Below are 8,948 nucleotides of genomic sequence, written 5' to 3' on the forward strand. Positions count from 1 at the left end.
GTAATTAAGTTTTTTGGGGATTCAAAAGTTATACATGGATTTTAAATTGTGCCAGGGTTGACACCTCTAACCACAGCATTGTTGCAAGGTCAACTATACTCTAAATAACCAATAGGCGCTTAAATGTACATAATCAGAAGAAACTGTTTTCTCTTTATTCTGCTCTTATATGTAACAACTTAGTAGCAGCTCTTTTTTCAAATACCTGAATTTCACCTAGTATTTTAAAAATCTGTTATCAACTCTACAATCTATAATAATATACACTGAGTGGCCAGATTATTATGACCACCTGATGTTTGTAGGCAAATTAGCCATAATTTTGTGCTGAAGTTGCTAGAGCGCCAGACCATTATAAATAGGGAAGCAGGTTGTTTGCCACGACAGTAGAAGTGATTTTTTTTCTGAAGCTATGAGTAAACAATGTGATTTAACAGCCTTTGAATGTGGGATATATATTATGATGAGTGGCCAGATGATTATGACCACCCGACATTGGTAGGCAAATTAGCTGTACACTGCATCGTATGAGATATGGAAGCCGAAGGCCTGTTTTAACACCTTTGCTGTCTGCAGTTACCAAGATAAAATGTCTCCAATTCACACAGGAACACAAGGATTGGACAGTTGAGCATTGGAAAGAAGTCATGTGGTCCGATGAATCACATTTCCAGTTGCATCATGCAGATGGCAGAGTGAGAATTTGGCAGAAACAGCATGAAAGCATGCACCCCATATGCATGAGTACAACCCTTCAAGCTGGTGGGGGCAGTGTTATGGTTTGGGGCATGTTTTCCTGGCATGATTTGGGCCCTTTAATTAGTGTGCAACAATGTCTGAATAGCACAAATACCTAAGTATCATTGCTGATCAAGTGAATCCTATCATGTTGATGGCTTATCCCAATGGAGATGGCTTCTTCCAACAAGACAATGTGCCATGCCATGGTGCTTGTATTGTGCAGGAGTGGTTTCAAGAACATGAGGGAGACTTTACCTTGCTTAGGTGGCTCCCACAATCACCAGATCTCAATTCAATTGAGCATCTGTGGGACAAAGTTAAAAGAGCCATCAGGCAGCTGGTTCCACAACCATCAAATCTCACAGAACTGGACAGTACTATTCATCAGGCATGGTGTCAGATTCCTCGCATCACCTTTCAATATCTTGTGGAGTCAATGCCAAGAATTGCTGCAGTATTGAAGGCAAAAGGTGGCCCAAGAAAGTACTGATGGGGTGGTCATAATAATCTGGCCACTCAGTGTATATATACTAGAGGCATGGTGCATGAAATTCGTGCACTGGAGGGGTGTCCCTCAGCCCAGCCTGCACCCTCTCCAATCTGGGACCCCTCCAGGAATGTCCAACTTCTAAACCAGAAGTCAAGCCTAAACTGGAAATCAAACATCCCTCTCATAATCCGGGACTGCTGGCTCCCAATAGCTTGCCTGGCTTCCTGCCGGATTACCCCTAACTGCTTCTGCCTGCCAGCCTGATCACCCCCTAACCACTCCCCTGCCAGCCTGACCGATGCCTAACTGCTCCCCTGCCGGCCCGATTGCCCCCAACTGCCCTCCCCTGCCAACCCGATCACCCTCAACTGCCCACTCCTGCTGGCCCAGTTGCCCCAACTGCCCTCCCCTGACAGCCCAGTCATCCCCAACTGCCTTCCCTTGCTGGCCCAGTCATCCCTAAATGCCCTCCCCTACCAGCCCGGTTGCCCCCAACTGCCCTCTCCTGCTGGCTCTGTTACCCCTAACTGCTCTCCCCTGCTGGCCTGATTGTCCACAACTGCCCTCCCCTGCCAGCCATCTTGTGGTGGCAATCTTGTGACCACATAGGGTGGCCATCTTGTGACCACATGGGGTGGCCATCTTGTGTGAGGGCATGATGATCAATTTGCATATTACCTCTTTATTATATAGGATATATATATTTATATATATATAATCTATATCCTATCTAATAATAGACAAACATGGTAATTGACTGTACTTTCGCTATGCCTCCCATTGGCTAATCAGCGTGATATGCAAATTAACTGCCAACAAAGATGGCGGTTAATTTGCATACTTAGGCTCCAAGCTGTGGAGCGAAGCCTGACAGCCCAGGGTGGCAGAGCAGCCAGGCCTGGCGTTTCCAGGGCTTGCTCCAGCCAGAACTCAGCCAGAGCAAAGGCCTGGGCCCCAGGTGCCGGAGGCAAACCCGTGCCAGCAGCTAGGGGAAAGGAAGGCCTATTGCACGAATCTCTTCATGCAACAGGCCTCTAGTATATACAGTGGGGCCTTGACTTACGAGTGTCCTGACTAACGAGTTTTTTGAGATACCAGCTGTCTCTCAGCCGATTTTTTGCATTGAGTTGATAGAGTAATTTGAGTTAACAAGCTCCTTAACGAGCTCCTTAACGAGCTCGGTCTCGGAATGAATTAAATTCGTAAGTCAAGGCCCCACTGTATATAAAAGCTAAGCGACCAGAACAACAGGTCATTATGAAATGCACTGAGGCTAGCCAACCAGCCCGATGGGGGCAAGGCTGGCTGGCCAACCTCTCACAGCCCCTCCACCTGGCCAGCCTGGCACCCTATCGGAGGCCCCACCTCCAATCAGGACTGACTGGCTGGACCCTACCTGTGCATGAATACATGCACTAGGCCCCTAGTTTGTTTATAAAAACAGATGTCTAGAAAACTAGTTAGGAGCAGTTCTTCCATTGACTTCTTTTGCTAAATAGTTAAGATACCAGATAAACAAGCATATTCTTTGTGTGTATGTATATTTGAGAATGAATTTAATTTGATGTACATCCATTCAGAAATGATATAAGCTTCTTTGGTTTTTAGATGTTATATAGAAACTTATATATGTTATTAAATAATGTGACATTGAAAAATTCACAATCTTAATCATAAAAAGCTGATAATTAAAATGATCATCATTCCCTGGTTATATATTTACAACTGAAACAATTTACTCAATCAGGTATTTCTCAAAAGCCACACCCAACTGAGGAAAATAAGATAGATTACAAAAAGCTCAATGTACTAAACAAAAGAACACATTTATACATGTGTACTTTATGGACATGTAATTTCTTAGTATAGGTAGTGTTTTATGAAAAAAAGAGTTTGATGCTCAAATAAGTTTATGAAATCATAGGTTAAATCCAGTTAAACAGATTAACACTGAACTTCTCCATGTATGTCACATAATTATGTGCTTCATGACTTTCTGATAGCAGGCTCTTACCTGAAGAGTTATACAAAAGTTTTTAACCAAGGTAACCCTTTACTTTTCTACAAGATCATACATCTAGGATCAATAAGAAAAAAATATAAGAAAATGTCTAATTTTGTTGTTATAGTATTGAAGTCAGATGTTGATAGTAATATTTATTGCATAGGTAACAGATTTTCATCAATAGTTATACAAATTTTTGTTTTTATGCCAATGACAAACATAAAATTATATTTTAATTGTTTATATTAAACTATTTATATTTGGTTTTATAATTTATTGTACAAATTCATATCATAACTATCATCACATAATAAACTAAAATAAATATGAAGTCTTCATAAAAATATCTTGTCTTAATGATAAAATTAGTCTATTAGTCATTTATTAAGAAATTATTGCTTTGGGTTTCAGATAATTGATTTTAATAGGTAACTAATTTTTTATAGTAACTAAGGTTATTTTATTCTAATTTTTAAGCAAATGGGTTTATTTTTTTTTTTCTTTAGGTCAATTTTCTAAGTCATCTACTTTGTCCTTTAATTATTTCAAACAACATTTTTTGGGTCTCATAGAACTAGATCATTTATCCATTTATTCAAATAACATTTACTGAAAACCTATTTCCAAGTATATCTTTTAGATACTGGGTATAGAATAAAACAGAATCCTGACATTATAATAGGTTATTTATTCATATTATAGTCATTAAATTAATTGCAAATAAATAAATCTAATATTTATGATGGTGGTGAGTGCTTTGCAGAAAAAGCAGAGAAAAAGACTAGGAAGTGCTAGGGTGAGGGCAAGTTTCCAATGTTAAATAGGGTTGCCATGGAAGTTGTCAATCAGAAGGTTGAATTTGAACAAAGTGTTTAGACTAGATAAGGAAACAAGCATTATATGTCTATGTAGTGAGGGGATATTCCAAGAAGAAGGAATACAAAATATAAAGGCATTCAGGAGGGAATTTGTCAAGTGTGTTCAATAAGTAACAGGGCGTGAACTGAATGAGAAGGAGAATAGTAGATGATGATGTCAGAAAAGTAATAAAAAGAAAAAAACATCATGTAGGGTTCTCTGGGTCATTGTAAGAATCTTTTCTTTTACTGTAAGTGAGATGGGAAAGCACTGGAGGTTTGAGGCAGAGAAATAACATGACCTAACATATTTTTAAAGAACACTCTGAACTGTGTTGAGAATAGGCAGAAGGGAGAAAAAGGAATAGAAAGATAAATTCAAAGGTATTCCAATAATCTAGATAGATAATAAAAGTGGTGAGAACTAAGATGTTCATGGTAGCGATAGTGTGGAATGTTCCATTTCTAAGCATATTTGAAAGTAGAGACAATAGCAGTTTCTGAGCAACTGGCTGTGGGATGAGACAACATGGTTTTTGCTTAATCACCTAGAAAGATCTACTTACCATTTACTAGTATTATCATAATAAAGATAGGAGGAAATGGTGGGAGGGCAAGTGTGAGAAGACTATGAGACTTCTAAATGGAAAAATGAATTGGTAGTCGCAGTGTTTTGCACGGAGTTCAGAAGAGAATTCTGAATTAGGGCTGTATTTCTGAAAATTGTCAGCAGGGAAATGGGTTTTCCTAGTAATTTACTGGGACTGAATGAGATTACCAAGGAATTGAGTAAAGACAGAGAAAAAAAGAGGAACAAGGACTAATGAGTAAAACCCCTTCAAACTGGCAAGAAGAGAGAATGAAGAAGGATAGCAAGAAGGATACTGGGAAGAAGTAGCCAGTAAGGTAGGAGGAAATTGGGAGAATGATCTGGAAGCAAGGTCAAGAGCATATCAAGATACGCCAAGTTGTTCTTTACTGACCTGGTGAAATGGGAGGCACCATCATGAGAGTGGACATCTGCCACAACAAAGGCAGAAAGGTTCAGCATGAGGAGCATGATAGCCAGGACATCTACCCCAGCTGTTGATTGAGCTGGACAGGTTTCTGGCTGGATGAACCAACTCCTCCTTCGAACAAGTGATGCCAAAGAGGTTGTTCATGAGCACACCAACCAGTGCCTCTGTCCCTTTCCAAGATGATCTGGAAGCTGAAGCTTCCTGGCTAGGAGGACAAAATGTCTGTGGTTGTAGGGCCTATAACTGGTAATGTGCATATGCAGAAAGTGCCCAAACTGGAAGTGTGTATATGTTATGAGCAGCCCACCTAGAGCCACATCCCCAAGGCCGAGGGTAAGTTCCTTACCTTCAACCAGCTGGCCTTACACCGCTAAGGGCTGTGGCTTGGTCCTGCTCTCTGATTCTGCAAGGACCAAGAGATGGACAGGAATTTGGCAAGGCCCAGGGAACCCCTGGCAGCCACACCAAACCCTATGTGTGCTCCAAGGGTGGGGAGTTCCAGTATACCAGAGGCTAATGGGCCATCACAGCTGCAAAAACTGATATAAGAAATATAGTTAATAATATTGTAATAACTATATGGTGCCAGTTGGGGAAACACTTTGTAAGGTATATGATTGTCTAACCACTATTCTGTACACCTGAAACTAATCCTATATAATAAAGAGGTAATATGCAAATTAACCCTCATTCCCTCATAGTATGGTTGCCTATAACCAGGCAGGCAGGGGGGTTAGTGAGGGATGACCAAATGACTGAACAAGCAGGCTGTGTGGGGCGACCAGGCTGGCAGGGGGTTAGTGAGGGACGACCAAACAACTGAATAAGCAGGTTGTGTGGGGCAACCAGGCTGGCAGAGGGGTTAGTGAGGGATGACCAAATGACTGAATAAGCAGGCTATGTGGGGTGACCAAGCCAGTGGGGGGGCCATGGGGGTGACCAGGCTGGCAGGGGAGGCAGTTAAGGGTGACCAGGCCAGCAGAGGGGGGCAGTTGGGGGCAACCAGGCCAGCAAGGGGGGGGCAGTAAGGGGTGACCAGCTGGGGGACCAGCTGGGGGGCAGTAAGGGGTGACCAGCTGGGGGGCAGTAAGGGGCAACCAGGCCAACAGGGAGGGGGAAGTTGGGGGCAACCTGACCAGCAGCGGGGGGCAGTTAGGGGTGATCAGATTGGCACACAGAGGCTGTGAGGGGTGTTCAGGCCAGCAGGAGGAGCAGTTAGGGGTGACCAGGCAGACAGGCAGGTGAGCAATTAGGAGCCAGTGGTCCAAGATTGTGAGAGGGATATCTGACTGCCGGTTTAGGCTCGATCCCCAGGATCGGGCCTAAACCGGCAGTCGTGCATCCCCGAGGGGTCCCAGATTGGAGAGGGTGCAGGCGGGATTGAGGGGACCCCCCGCCATGCACAAATTTCATGCACTGGGCCTCTAGTACAAAATAATATTGAATGTAAACTGTAAAAAATGTGATAAAAAGTACTATTCCTATAGAAAATAAAATGAGTTATAACAAAAAAGTGTATTTCTAAGTCTAAAATAAAATAAAAATTCTAACCCCAGATCATGCCTTGTTATTAAGAAAGACTTTTGATGCTGACAGAATAAAAAAGATAGGCCACGTCAGATGAGAACTGAGAATTCAGTTTGTCATTGACTGTGATAAAGGCAATCTTGAGTGTAGTGCAGGGATGACAGGCTGAATGCAGTAAGTTCAAGAGAAAATGAGACAAAGGAAACAGCAGTAGTCAGAGAATTAAACATTGAACTGTTTGTTGTAAAAGTAGAGCAGGGAAATGAAGTCTTGTTAAGGGGATATGGAGCCATGAAGTTTGTATTTTTATTTTATTTTTTAAAGATGAGAAAGAGTAGAATGTGATGCATATGAAGAAGATTGACCTTCGATCCGTGGTCAGCAAACCGCGGCTCACGAGCCACATGCGGCTCTTTGGCTCCTTGAGTGTGGCTCTTCCACAAAATACCATTGTGGGTGCGCACGTACAGTGCGATTGAAACTTCGTGGCCCATGCGCAGAAGTCAGTATTTTGTGGAAGAGCCGGTATTTTGTGGAAGAGCCACATTCAAGGGGCCAAAGAGCCACATGTGGCTCCTAAGCAGCGGTTTGCCGAGCTGCAGTTTGCCGACCACTGCCTTAGATCATAAGCCAGCCATTGTAACAGAAGGTAAAACACAGGACAGGTAGAGTGGAAATCCCTTCCCGATGCTCCTTTTTTTCTCCATCAAATAGCAAACAAGGTTATCAGCTGGGAATGAAGATGGGAGATAGAGTTCAAGGTCTGACGAGAAAAGGACAAAGTTTTCTGCGCACATATTGACTGGATTTAGGGAAATGCATTTTGATTTCTTGGCACCACTAATGAGCACACTTGAGGTTAATGATTGTGAACTTAAAGTGAGACCAGTCACCATGGTTGGCTATTTCTCTGTAGCCATGTTCAGCTATGGGGGCAGGTGTGGAATTAGCATGGAGTTGTATTTAAATAGAGATGAGGTTTTGATAAGTGGATATGATATGGAATGAGAAAAGCAGGGAGTTAAAGGATGATGATCATTTCCCATGTAGAAAAGTAATTCATTTAGTGATTATTTATTCTAATAGTATTATTCTTTAAATAATATTAGTGATTAAAATGCAACCTTGTAAAGGTATATAAGGTAGAATAAACAAACTCACATTAAAACCCACTTCGATCCCATGTCCCAGAGGTGGCTACTATAAATAGTTTTGTGTCTATCCTTCTAGACATTTTCTATGAATACATGAATAGATAGTTTTTTTTAAACCAAATATTGCTTCACCCCATTAATATAGTCCTGGTAGTTAACTTTTCTCATTCAACAATATATCACAGGCACACTTCCACCCTGGTTCCTAGAGCTCTATCTCATCCCACAACCACATAATATGTTATTATGTTGCTGAGCCATGATTTATTTAAATAATCACATTTTTCTTTAGGTTATTTCCAGCTTTTGCTATTATGGATAATGCAACATGAACATCTTAATCTACAAAAGTTTATTAGTTCTTGAATTGTTCCTCTAATGTAGATTACTAGAGGAAGGATTGCTTAGTCAGAAAGTATGTGGTGTTTCACAATTTCTACTAAATTATACCCACAAAGAACATAGCAATTTATTTCTCTTCTACGGTCTCATCAACACTTGATATGAAAAATACTTTTTCACTTATGAAGAGTTTGAATATCACTTTTTATTTTATATTTCACAACCATCAGATTAAAACAATTTTAATATTTGGCCAGTTTCAGGTCTCTATTTTATTTTAGTTCACTTGAGAAATAGATTCTCTACATGAATATTTATTACTATATATATTCTTCTTTTCCTCCACCAAAGGTAAACATTGTCCTGAAGAATATTTTTCTCTTTAACATATTAAATATTTTACATGTATCTTTTCATTTTTTATCTTTGCTAATTTTAAGCCATCATGAGGGGAAGGATTTGTGCTTGTTTGGTTCACTTTGAGTCCCCACTGTAGGATGAGGATGGCACATTGTAGCATCTCAAAAATAATTTTCAAATAAATAATGAGTGAATGAATAGAATATGTATTATCACTCACATCATTGTCCTTTCACCAGAAATATACATAAAATGTTATCACGTATAAATGGAATCATACTCTGTATTCTTCACAAACTGATTTTTTGATGCAACATTTTGCTTTTGAGATATAGTCATGTAAATACATTTTAATCTAATTCATTCATATAAATTTGTGAATTATATTATCCATTATCATTAGAATTATTTATTTATTCTATTACTCAGGGCAGTTAGGTTATTACTCACTTT

At 40.4% G+C, this 8,948-nt stretch overlaps 1 pseudogene; it reads left to right on the forward strand.

The window, feature by feature from the left end:
- The first annotated feature begins 5,099 nt into the window (after window positions 1-5,099).
- Window positions 5,100-5,629, forward strand: LOC139002582 (large ribosomal subunit protein eL18-like; annotated as a pseudogene).
- The last annotated feature ends 3,319 nt before the right edge of the window (window positions 5,630-8,948 follow it).

This window comes from Myotis yumanensis, unplaced genomic scaffold, assembly GCF_028538775.1.
Source record: "Myotis yumanensis isolate MYYU_CA2020_CCGP unplaced genomic scaffold, mMyoYum1.0.hap1 SCAF_2, whole genome shotgun sequence".
Taxonomy (NCBI): domain Eukaryota; kingdom Metazoa; phylum Chordata; class Mammalia; order Chiroptera; family Vespertilionidae; genus Myotis; species Myotis yumanensis.